Source organism: Aulonocara sp. 'chitande type north' Nkhata Bay, linkage group LG3, assembly GCF_057382095.1.
Source record: "Aulonocara sp. 'chitande type north' Nkhata Bay isolate Kocher_YH1m ecotype deep benthic linkage group LG3, A_spYH_male_GT1.1, whole genome shotgun sequence".
In the NCBI taxonomy this organism is placed as follows: domain Eukaryota; kingdom Metazoa; phylum Chordata; class Actinopteri; order Cichliformes; family Cichlidae; genus Aulonocara; species Aulonocara sp. 'chitande type north' Nkhata Bay.
Genome location: NC_141346.1, coordinates 71,885,742 through 71,899,514, shown reverse-complemented (window position 1 = coordinate 71,899,514; position 13,773 = coordinate 71,885,742). Strand labels below are relative to the sequence as shown.

Sequence of the window (13,773 nt, the reverse complement as noted above, 5' to 3'; positions counted from 1 at the left end):
TAGCCACAATATTCTGAATTAGTCGGCCAGGGCTTGCACCTGGGTTTAGTACTTTCTCCCCAGTAAATGCATGGAAGATGTCATACACAAACATGGAGGCACGAAGAGTAGCCACAGACAGGGGAAAGAGTGGAAAAATGTAATCAAACATAAGCTCCTGGCCTTCATTTGATTGACCATTCTTGCAGGAAGTGAGAAGAACTGGGATGTACCAGTCGGTGTGTTTTTTGGGAGTCCTCTGCACAACCCATTGTACAAGGCCACTATGTCAATTCAAAGATTTAAAGATTTCGCCCTTTCTTGCACTTTGAGGACAAGAGGACCAGAGCCTACCGACTGAAAACAAACCACATGGCAGCTTTCTGCTACATATGGGACCTGTTCCTGGTCAACTGCAGGCAGAAATTCATCCACAGTGATTGTGTTACAGTGGATGAACAACTTGTGCCTTTCAGAGGGAAGACCCAGCTTCTGCAGTATATGCCGAGCAAGCGTACAAAAGTGATACAAAAACTGCGATTTCTTAAAATTAATGAAAAAATAAATAAAAATGCAAAGGGCCTCATGTCACAATCATGTTTTATGAGAAATACCTCAAATATGAAAATATTACAACTCTTCATTTTAAAGATTTTGAAGAATAACAACAGAGTTTATAGCAAAATGCATTGTTTCTATTTGGGGTCATTTATGACCCCACTCGTGGAAGAGTGTAGGTATTGGTAGGTTGTGCATCCAAGGGTTAAATACTCTAGGAACAACAAGTAGGCCTGCAGTGTGAGAGCAAAGTGCTCTAATAGGGTGATATGGTACTATAACAGGGGTCCCCAACTCCTGGACTCCGGTCCAAATCCAGACCCCAAGAGGATTTTGTCCGGATCACAAAGCAGTTTCTCATTTACCGCGTAGTTGGATAGTTTCTTCCTGCCGGCTGCCGTGGCTGACTTTTGAACTGGCGCGACACGCAGCTATGCAGGTTAGCATCATGCTGGTCCACTCTCCCAGCCAGCTGTTGGCGGTAATGCACCACCAACTGCCAATAAAACGACAAAGAAGAACAAGCTATGTGGGTATGTGAGTTGATAGGTTACTATGTTGGGAGCTTGCTGAGTGGATGAGTAAAAGAAGATGGCTTTGTCAAAAATACTTATAAAGTTATAAAGAGTGGAAGTCTGAAGAGCTGTTATGAAATCAAACATAAGAACTTCAACCAAAGCTGTGCGCCTGGGTCTGACGGTAGAACAAGAAGAATAAATGAGGTATGAGCGGCTACACGGCTGATAACAGTCTGTGACAGCACAACAGCATACGAGTGTTCACTGTGAGCACGGTGGACTTTAGGAGGACACAAAAAGACTTTCACTGACTGGAAAATGATAAAGAGTGAAAGGAAGCTGCAGCAGAAACACTTTTTAGTTTGGAAGAGAAACAATGTAAAGTGCAACAATTTACCTTCAATAAAAAAGAAATCAAATCCTTACTAAAACTATAAACATTTGAACCGTTTGATACTGAAACATAAAATGAAATAAACTCCATAAACAATCAAAATGAATTCAAACTGATCAGCAACATTAACTCAGGAGCACAATATATGAAACACTTTAACCTACAAAACAAAAACGAATCAAACAGTTTGTGCTGATTTCTTTCTTTGATCAAAATAACAAAGTCAGCATTAATGGCTCCGACGAGCACGTTTTGCAGTGCACAGCTTTTCAAAGCAGCTTTGAAGCAGGATCCTGCAGCTCTCAGCTCCTGCTCAGTGTTTAGCTGGGACCTGGACTTGGTCTGCAGCAGCAGCAGAGAAGCCTCACAAAGATGAGACTAAAGGAAGAAGAACGCCCAGAGCCTGCTGCCCTCAGAGTGGATACTGCTTCCCTACACTCAGCCAGAATCCACTCAGTGTCTGTGATGTGAACTGCAGTCTCAGTGTGGAGTCAGACGTCAATGAACTGGTTCTGCTCTGCAAAGCTGAAACCAGTTGGAGCTGGTCATGCTGGGAACTGTTTTCATGGAAGTCCTTTTAAAAGTATCCCATCAGTGATGAAATATGCTGCTTGATATATGGAGTCACTGAGGCGGCATCATCGTCAGTAGTGTCAACAAATTCATGCAGGTTCTCCAATGAATCTGTGTCTCCTTCATCGAGTCTCCTGCCCCACACTGCAAGCTTTCCAGTGACAGAGCTGATCTTGTGACCTGAGGGAGGTTTTTATCTTTCCCTTGAAGCTGTAGATTTACTTCATTTCCAAATATGTCCCTCAGGTAGGCCAGTTTTGCCAGGAAGCTCTCATCACTAACTCTGTGACTTCATACTTGTGCTCCTGCTCCAAAAACATCTGATCTGCTCTCTGAGCTCAAAAACTCAGGACAAGACTTTTCCTGGTGACAGCCGCCTGGCTTCACTGTGAAACAGCACAGCTTGATGTTCGGCTCCATCTCCTCACAGACAGCAGAGACACTCTTGTTGTTACTGGTCTGGTCTTTATAAAACCGACTAAACCAATAATTTCAGTCATAACCTCACTGAATTCAGAGGAAAGCTGCTCTCAGTGTGAAACACTCCAGCAGAGGGCGCTGTTAAGTCCTTATTGTAACACAGTTACTGTGTGCAGTTAGACTTCATACATAATCTGCACTTATTTCCATCAGACATGCTGTCAGGAAATGATTGGTTTCTATTGATTCTACTTCCTGTTGACTCGTTTGATGACAGTGAAACAATCACAGCTGATTGTGTGATGATGTAAACTGTCACTGTTACATTCAGTGTGTGTGACATAATGTTAGTGCAGGCTGATAACAGCCTGGTTCTGTTAGAAACACATGAACGTGTCCATAGATCAGTGTGTGTTTAACATGAGAGCTTCAGCCCTGCTGATGTGTTAAATAAAGACATGCAGGAAAACTGATGAGACTCTGAAATAACTCTTTATATTTATAATGTAACTCTGCATCAAAAGAACAACAAAGGATCCCAGACAGGTTTCTGTGAACAAAGACCATTCTGATGTTTCTGTGTTTCTAACACTTTGACATTATTAGTAAACAGACTGCAGTGAGCAGCATTTATAAAGAGCTTCTATATAAAGATATGACAGCTGTTTGACAAGTTTATCACTCTGTGTTTGGACCTGATCAGTCCAGCTGTTTACTTGAAACATGTTCATTTACCTGTTCTGTTATATTCATGTTCTTGTCTCTGTTGAAAACACATTTTAATGTCCCTCAGATTTTTCTCCCAGATGAATAAATATAAAAATGACACAAACTGACTGCAGCTACTTTTTGTCCTTTCTGTCAAAAACCTTCATGTGACTCATGAGAGACACGTTTCAGCTGTTTGTGACAGATCAGAGGCCAACAAGTCATTTATAACACTTTCCATCATTGTTTAAAGTTCTCAGTGTTTCTGTGTTGCTGCGTATAGGATCTCCCAGCATCATCACTGTGCTGTCCAATCATTGTGTGCGAGGTTACCCTTATAGTGCGATGTGTGTTTGCACAAAGAGAAGCATGTGTGTCAAATATAAATAAGCACAGAACAGAAACAGCTGCTCGTTTCTTCTGTTTAGAGTCAAGTTAGTGTTTTGTGTCTTTGTTTGAGGCCTGATGTCGAGCAGAGGTGTGTGTAACTGCACTGCTCTGTTATATGTGTGAAGTGTGTGCTTCTCTTCAGCATCATCTTTGTCACTGCTGATTCCTTTGTGTCATCATGTGTTGAGAAGAGAGAACAGTTATAACGGAGGAGCAAAAGGAAGCCCTGAAATCTGCATCAACAAGGAAGTGTTGGCTCACCAGTGATCCCAGCAGAGCCACTGGTTTGGCTCCAGTTGTTCTAGATTCAATGATGTTGTTGCTACAGATACATGTCAGCATCTTTATTGTAGTAAAGTCTTGTAATGTGAAGATAGAAACAAGGCAGCAAACAGCTCCATGATCTGATCTTAATGATGTTGTTTTTATTCCTGTCTGTCAGAACTGGATTGGAAACTATCAAAGGTCTAAAAACAGCCTCGACCCTCCCACAGAGCAAACTTTACACACGTCATCTTTCAGCTACAATCTTTGTTGCAGGGATCTTCTGCCAAACAAGGCTGAGAGAAGATTTCTTACAGCTGTCATGTTGATGCTGTTTCAGTCTTTGGGCAAACACACTCATATATTAGGGCTGATATCAGGGCTGCACAAGTTCTTTGTGTTTGTGATCATGAATAACAGAAGTGTGCCTGTTGAAGATCATGTTTCTACATTATTATATGTCCTGTTATTGTTCTGTGTTATATTCAGCTTTCAGCATCCTTTCCCAGCCCCCTGTTACACCATCCATACAAAGCCAATCTGACTGTGAGCCAATGTGTTTGTTTGTGTTGGATCAATAGATTTGACAGACTTGGTTGATCCAGAGGGAAACAGTCCAAATTCAGATCTAATGAAATGATGGAGGCTGTTTCCTACCACGGTGCTGATGTGTGACTAACAAGGCTCATGGTCTCCAGCAGACCAGCGCCTGGAATGAGGTGAGCTGAGTGTTGCTTTGGTGGGTCTGTGCCCACGTCATGCATCAGGATTCATGTTGGCAATAGTTCATATCTCTGTTCTTCAGCCTTCATCACAAAGCTGTGAAGGAAAAACAAACATCTAACAGGATGTGATGGATGCAAAGTCCACTGAGCTCTTGTCCAACCAACAAGAGCACAGATCAAAAACACAGTGACAGTTACAGGATTTTGCCATATATGAGCATAGATGACTTTCATATAGATTTTCAATGCAGGCTTTTGGTGAGCCGCTGGGTTCTGTTTAATAATCATCTCAGCATTTTACAAAGAACAGCTCTTTATTAGCTCTGCATTTATTGTTATTGGACATGAAACAAGGAAGCTGTTTCTCATTGGATGTTAGTTTCATGTTCATCAGGATCATTTTCTAAAGAGCTGATATTGAGACCATTTACTGCACTGGCTGCACATCCTGTCTACATTTCTCTGTATGTGCTGTGTTTAGACTCACAGAGAAATGACTCAACCAGCTGTGTTTGACTCTATGAAAGGTCAGTGTGTGTCTGCACACAGACTGTTGTGTTGGACTGTTATTCAGTTGTCTGCTGAATGTTTTCAAATGTCTGCATCTCAGCTGTGATGAGGCTGGGGGTCATGGGAGGCCACCGTAGCAGCCTCTTCAACATCATGACATCATCATAAATGCTGCTGGACTGTCTGATGGGCTGACGGTGAAAAAGCCGTCGGGAAGGAAACAGAAGACATTTCAGAGGCTGCAGCAGATTTCTTTGATTCGGGGCCTTTTTCAGCTTTATTGGACAGAGCAGTGAAGATAAGTGACAGCAAAGCAGAGAGAAAGGGGGCGTGGCCCGGGTCAAAGCCAGGCCAGCTGCTCTCCACCTCGTGGCACATGGTCACCTGCTCATCCTAGTGAGCTCCACCAGCAGCCCTTTCACACACTTTACACTGTCAAACACTGTGTGTGGACCTCAGCTAACAACAGGCTGCATTTAAGTCTGGACTACATGCTTTTATATTGTTTTTATTCCATCAGCAGCTCAACATCATGAGCAGCTTTGACATAAAGACATCAAACTCAAGCTGACTTTAAACTACTTTTAATACAGGGGCTCAAAAACAACAACATCTTTATTATATATCAGGACACAAAGTCATTTCATCTCAAAGGGAAACAGCTTTATTTGGAATAACCAGCACTATCAACTGGTTTGGGATCTCCACCAGTTTCATGTCTTTGCAGCTTCTCCAACAAAGTTCCTGTAAAATCAGCATGTTTGTCTTTATTGGTTTGATAGTGATTGATTATTCAGTCCCAATCTGCTGTCATCTAAAGAACAAAATGATGTTTCTATGAGTCACAAAGCTCCAGATGTTGTCGGCTTCACAAAGAAAACAAAGAACTTAAACACAAAGTGTTTGGAGCCAAAATGTTCCCAAGCTGCTCTTTTTGAAATGGCAGAGGTACAGTGGTGTCTAACAGCACACTGTGGAAGGCAAACATGTTATTGTTGGATGAAACTTCATGAATCCTTTGTAGATTTGAGCTGTTGGAGCCTTTCTTTTCTCTTCAGGTGTACAGATGCTGAGGAGGCAGGTGAAGCAGGTGGAGCTGTTGTGATGCTGGCAGAGGGTGTGTCTTAGTAACTCTGTGAGGCAGAACTGGATCCAACATTGTGGATGTGTTGATGTTGGAGCCATTAAGAGTCTCTGGCCACACTGTAGGATTTCCCTTTGATCCACTGTGGGGGCATTTTGGAGTCTGTCAGTGAAACTCTTCATGTTTGTGTTTGACTCCAGTTTATAGAAACAGAGAAATGTGTCATGCTTTTGTTCGGCCTCCACAAATACACACATTTGTTCATTGGTTGGACTTTTTGGAAGGAGACACATTGAAAACCATGTTAATAAGATCTTGTTGTTTCCTGTGGATCCGACACAGAGAGTGGACTTCAGACAGAAAGCGTGGAAGAGATTTTAGAGGCCGTGTGTGGCAACAGGAAGTTTCTGTGTGTTTGCTGATCTTACATGTGGAAAACAACACGTGATGTTTGTGAAGTTCTACAATGATCATTGTTCTCACAGCATTTTGAGTGGGAACAGTTCAAACTGGGAGTAGTGGGAGTTATTTACTGATTGAAACAAGCTGAATGTTTCTGTGACGATGAAGATCAGCAGCTCAGCTGATCAATGAACTGACATCTATCAGTCGTTTCATGAGATGAAGTCATCAGCAGACATTTGTTCTGACTGTGTGATGAATGTCAGAACGTCAGGGCTCTGCTTTAGTCACTGCTTGATGATCATTGGCTCATTGTTGAATCCAGGGCCCAGTCTGACCTCTGACCTTTGCTGCAGGTCTTCTGTGTTATCTCCACTTTCATGTCTGATCTTCTGCTGTATCGTCCAAAATAAACATCTGGATCATTTCCAACACTTCAGCAGATCTTTAGTTTGGGCAGTGCAGCACAGAATAACACATATTGTACTATACTGCCCACTTCCTGATCTTATTGGATCTGTGTGTGAGGTTGGTGAAGGAAACACATGTTTACTGAGTGAGTCGCTGCCATTAGGAACTAGTTTTTATATCACAGCCTGGAAATCACACAGGACCATTTCTGCAAGTGAAAAGTCGTCATTGGAGGAAAATGATTATGTAGTTTGTGCGACTGAAGAATTGTCCCAACTACATGTGCCGCTGACCTTTGACCTTTCCTTTAGGTGCACAGAGGAGTCTGTGGAAACATCCAGAACTGAGGCAGTGCTACAGATGCTTCAAATAAAGTGGTGTATTATCCATGTTTTCTATGGATCACATCCAGTATCCTGATCTAACGAGCCCCCTTCTTGTGGATTTTAGAGCCTCTGACTTTTGCTGCGTCTCATTTCAAGCACAAGAGCAAGAAGTGGATGAAGAAATGGGGCGAGTGGGGTCAGTGTGGTGCATGTCAGCTGTGCTCACACATGCTTTCACAAAGAACATGTGTGTTCATCGGCAGCATTAAGGTGCACTTTAGTCTTCATAATAATAAAGTATTCTGACTTTATTCTTCTGAATCCTCACAGTCATGTTGCAGCTCTGCTCTGCTTTAAGAACATGTTCTACCAGGATGTTACTTTCCTAAACGTGTTCTCCAAATGTTCCAAAGACTTTGTTCTAAGTAGTTCTACATGATGAAACATCCACACTAAGTTTAAGAAGGACACACAAACACCATCTGTCCTTTCATCATGTGTACAAACGTGTTCAGATGTCAAATGTACCGTGAATGGATGCAAATGTGGATCGTTCCAATAAAATGAGACAGTTTTGTAAGTCGATCCCAGTTTGAAGTTCATTAAAACCTATAAGAACATGTTATTCAAACCAATTTTATCCAACAGGAAGAAGCATCAGGGGAACAGGAAACATTCAAACATGTTTACTGTAAGAACTGCACAAAGGAAGGGAACACAATCCTACACACGAGCACTTTAAAATGGACATTTAGCTTTTCAAACATCAGGGAGCTGCAATAACAACACTGAGCCCATTCTGATCAGACTGAAAGATTTATAGAGATTTATCCATGTGCTGGAAAAGGATTTGATATCAACATAGATGCAGATTAGCAGGAGCATTTTCTTCATATTGATTTAGAGTTCAGTACCAGGAATATGTAGAATTAACATCTGTGTGCATGACGAGTGATGAAAATTCAAAGTCAGGCTTTCAAAGGATGTCAGAATTGGTGTCTCTATCTGTGACTGTCCCAGAGGAACCTACCTGAGGGATTATTACAGATCTGTCTATATAGAAAGACTTGCATTGATTCACAGTGTACAATTCTTTCTAATCTATTAACATCTTCCTCCAAATCCTGTTTCTGCTGTTTAATGACATATGTCTGAATACAGACAGTGGAAAAATGTCAGTTTTAGTTTTACTGGATCTCAGTGCAGCATTTGATACAGTTGACCACAACATATTACTCAAACGACTGGAGAACTGGACAGGTCTTTCAGGAACTGTACTAAACTGGTTCAAAACATACTTAGAAAACAGGAAATACTTTGTATCAATAGGTAACTTCACATCTGAGCAGACAAGTATCACATGTGGAGTTCCCCAAGGTTCCATCTTGGGACCCCTTCTGTTTAACATTTACATGCTCCCACTGGAACAGATTATAAAGAACAACAAAATAAACTGTCATAGCTATGCAGATGACACACAAATATATATCACAATGTCATCAGGAGACCAAGGCCCCGTACAATTTTCTCCAGCTAAACAAAAACAAAACTGAGGTAATAGTCTTTGCGCCAAAGAAAAACGATTACAGGTCACCAGAGAACTTCAATCTATACATCTAAAAACCACAAACCAGGCGAGAAATGTGGGTGTAGTGATGGATGCAGACCTAAACTTAGAAAAACACATTAAGACAATAACAAAGTCAGCTTACTATCACCTCAAGAATATTTCAAGGATAAAAGATCTGATGTCTCAACAGGACCTGGAAAAACTAGTCCATGCATTCATCTTTAGTAGGCTTGACTACTGTAACAGCATCTTTACAGGTCTACCTAAAACATCAGTCAGACAAGTACAGCTCATTCAGAACTCTGCTGCTCGAGTCCTCACTAAGACCAAAAAAGTGGACCACATCAGTCCAGCTCTGAGGTCTTTACACTGGCTGCCTGTCCGTCAGAGGATAGACTTTAAAGTTCTGATGCTGGTCTATAAAGCTCTGAATGGTTTAGGACCAAAATACATCAGTGACCTCCTGACCCAGTATGAACCTTCCAGATCCCTCAGGTCATCTGGATCCGGTCTTTTATCAGTTCCCAGAGTCAGAACCAGACACGGAGAAGCTGCATTCAGCTTTTATGCTACTTATATCTGGAACAAACTCCCAGAAAGCCTCAGATCAGCTGAAACACTCAGTTTATTTAAATCCAGGTTGAAGACTCACCTGTTCTCAGCTGCATTTGAATAAAGCACCAAATCCACACTTTTAAGCTTAAATTTCAAAACTTACATTTAACTACTGATTTTATCTACTGTTCTGATCTGTTTTGATTTTATATACTGTTTTGTTTGTTTGTTTGTTAATTAGTTAGTTTGTTTGCTTGTTTTAATCAATTTTAAATCATGCTTTTTATTTGTTTTTGTTTCTAATGTCTCTGTAAAGCACTTTGAATCACCTTGTTGTTGAATTGTGCTATACAAATAAACTTGCCTTGCCTTGCCATCAGAAGGGCTCAAACCTCCTGCTGTTTCTACTGGACCATAAATTCTACTTTATGATCATCTTCAAAAATAAAAACGTGAGTTTATTTGTGAACTCTGTGAAATGTGTCTGATGTTTAGTTTGAACCAATCCTGTGTCAGCTGCAGCCACATCATTGCCACACATACAAATGGGTGCGTTCCTGTTTAGACCTGCTGGCTGTCAATAGGCTTCATTCCTTTTCATTTCAGCCATTTCCGGTGGTCGGCTGTGATCTAAACTCAACATGGCTCCTGTGTTAGAAGAGCCTCTGATTTTAAACTTTGCACATTTAATAGTTTCTTTCCAACACTGTGGAGCTACCAGCCCAGTATATGTAGCCACAGTAGATGGAGTTATCAAGCTGACTGACAAACATCAGGACTCATGTGATTCCTACATGTGGACCTTTCACAGATGGATCCAAGTGCAGATTCAACTCTGCATTACATTTGACTTCAGCTGTTACACACTTTCTAGCTGTGTCACTTCCTGCTTTTTGGATCAGATAGTTTATTCATGTCCACAAATGTTTGGCTGCATGTTTTTATCATCTATATTTCCAGTCTTCATACAGCCGATATTTCATGTGAACTCCAACCTGCCAGCTGCCATCATGTTTTCAGGGTTCATTCAGTGTTGAAATGTAGGACAAACAGCAGCACATGTTCTCTAAATGTTTGCAGTCATTTTAAATGAAGCTGATACTACATGAGACATTTTCCATATTTACTGTCTTTGAACAGAGAATAATAAAGCCATCAAACATATACAGGCTGTGCAAATACAAACTTCTGTGGTGCATTTGATGACCTGCAGAGGAGAACAAGTCGGGCTTTTCAGCCCTAACACAACCTCTTTGTTCTCAATACTACAAAACCTTCAAAGGCTGATATGCAAGTTTGCATGAATCACCAACACAGTTGTGTTTGTTTCTAGTATAATTATAAATAAACTGATCAAATATCTGCTGACTGATTAGATCCAGTATCTGTTACAGATGAACTGGATATCACAGCGCATGTTGTTAATCCGTCATATCAAACTAAACCGTGTTGCTGGTGTAAATATCCTCCAATAAAGTCAGATGAGGGCTGCTGTTGCCAGGTAACGATGATGTCACACTGGATCTTCTGATCTTTAGCATCGTAGCGCTCGGAGTCTGATGTTGGCTCATGTGTTGTTAAACACCAACATGACGTTCTACTAGTCAAGGCCTCAGCTTAACCCACTGATGCTGATCACACAGACCCACTAATAGAACTGTTTTATCAGGGTTTGATGCAGCGTCAGCATTAATGTCACATTTAATCAGACCACATTTACATTACAAGCCCACTACAACCATATGGAACTCCAAAGTGTTCAAAATTAAATAAATAAATAAGTCATGATGAAATAAATAACTATGTGAATAAATAAGACACAGATATGTAATGTGAGAATGATATTGTGAAATAATTGAACACATTTTGAAAAAAAGCTTATTATTGTGAAATATATTGCATTCTGCTATATAAATTTACTTATTATTGTGAAATATTATTTCATGATCATTATTTTTCACAATAACAGAGATTATTCCTGAGGCATTTTATTTATTCCCAGCCATTTTTAATCCAAATGTCCTTTTTTTCAAAGTCAGTCTTTATTTCAAAATCCCGTTTTTCCCAATGGCCTATTTATTTCATTATTATTACACATTATTTGACCACGAGCAATCTTTTCTGGTTTGACGCCGTCTTTGTAGCCAGAAACCAGCTCTCTCCTCGGCTTCCTCCACTACACGCTTCCCCCACGCCAGTCTCCTCCGTCACTATAAAGGGGAGAGTCATGAGCTCCATCACCCTCACCTGTGCCGTCCAACGTCCCGCCACCAGCCTCCACTGCAGCAGGCCAGAGACCACACCCCTGCCACAATAAGTAAAAGTATATCCTTGCTGTACCCTTAATGCTAAATGTGCTAAATTAACCGCTGCCTTTGCCCCTTTGGGATTATTCTTATGTCACTGGGATGTTGACCTTTGACCTTCACATTAGAGAGATGGGCAGACATAATTAGTGTATGAATTTTAAAGTAACAGGTAATAAAGAGAGTGCAGCAAATGTAGTCAGGTTTATTACTCTGTATCACACATGAGTGCCCGAGGGAGGCGGGGCTGACTGGGGAGACACAGGAAACAGAGAGACAGGGCTGACTCGACATGAAACGATGAAACGTGGGACACGGGAACAGAAACTAAACACAGGCTGAAATGAACACTGAGGGAGGGAGAACTAAGATTACTGAGAGCCTGATAAATAAGAAGAACAAAAACCAAGAAAAACAAGAGTCAAAGAAAAGCAAAAACACAAAGCATTGGGCCAGGACCCACTGCTGTGACATTTATATGTGATAAAAACATTAAAAACTGCTCAGATGTTGAAATCTTTCTACGTATACTTTAGGTTCAGCTCTCCAGCCTGGCATTTGGTTAAGCATGATTCAAACATTTGATTTTGTTTAACTGGTTTTAATTATAGTTACTTTTTGTGAACATTTGTTGCAGCATTTAAAAATACATCATTTATTTTCAAACTTTTATTTGATTTAGAGCATCATATTTGACCAACGTAAATGTTTTAATTTCATATAAAATAACTGAAACAGTGAACTAAATATCTGAAATCTTTCCTTCCTTAAAAGTTATAATCCTACTTAAGTTATAGTGCAAACGCTTAAGCAACAAATATACTTGATGCTAATTAATTAATATTTCCCTTTGATGTTGCAACTATGCGGTCACTTCTGTCTTTAAACAAAATAATATTTTCCAGTTACAGAAATCATAAAGTCCAAACTAAAGTGCTACTGTTGCTATATGCATTTTATATAAATCATGGATGATGGTCCTGACATGAAGGAAGAGAAAGTTACAGGTTGCATCCTTTGACTTTGTCTCCGTGCCTTTGGGCGATTTTCAGAAGGACAGATGTTTCTGTTCAATTCTTAAATCAATTTTTTCAAACACAAACACTATTTTAAAGCTTCTAGAGAGTAAAATATTAATGATAATTATAATAACAATAATAAAAACAAAAGCTCTCAGCTCCATCAAACCAAGCAGCAGAAAGAACAATAACTGAAGAGAAAACTTTAACCTTGTAGACTTCATTATGTTCCAGCTGCTCTACAGACGCTGTGACCTCGAACTTAAGCAGGTCGTAACGTATGTGCAGCTCAATAACTTCATAATCAGACCCTGTGGTATTTAGGCAGCAGAACAACTAAGAATAACAACTACAAATAATGTTTTTAGGTTTCTGTTGTACTGCAAGGTTCTGTACAGGAGAACCAAACCAAGAGCAAATATTACGTCTCATTTACACCTGAGCACGAAGAGCCATCAACATTTAGCAAATTGAATCATCTTTGTTTAGATGCAAGAAGAATCATATAGAAATGAAAAAGTAGAAATAGAAATCCAGAGCAAAGATATCCTCTAATTCAGCGTAGCACATGTGCAGCTGCTGCGATTCACGTAAGCATTCGGCTCGTCGCTGTTGCAGATTTTTCTCTTGCTGTTCTGGCTCACAGCGCTGCAAACACAAAAATAAATATCCCCAAAGCTGTGAAAGGGAGCTAATTAGTAAGAGTATTGTTACTCTCCGCAGGAGTAGTCCAGCAGTAGAAATCAGTCCAATAACAAGGTGTGTAACATCTAGCAGGGTGACAGAAAAACCCAGGGTAACTTCTAAGGACCTCAACGTCTCTCTCACATTGTGTTTTTTAAACATGCTTCCATTTGTCACTTCAGTCTTTACTCTGAAATACAGGAAGAGAAATCATGGCTGAAACTATTTCTCATGAAACCAGGGGTGTGGTCCAACAGTCAGTTTGGTGAGGAAGGTTCCTAACTGAGAGAAGTGACCCAGAAGTATCTGTGTAGCAGCCACAATGAATCCAGATCATGAGCTTTATTAACTGATCAAAGTCTCTTCTTTCATCTTCT

At 40.4% G+C, this 13,773-nt stretch overlaps 1 protein-coding gene across 1 annotated transcript in view; it reads left to right on the top strand.

Moving 5' to 3' along the window:
* The window catches only part of LOC147336918 (protein NLRC3-like), a 1,139,417-nt gene that overhangs the window by 437,068 nt on the left and 688,576 nt on the right, over positions 1–13,773 (top strand). The gene's annotated exons all lie outside the window — the stretch shown is intronic.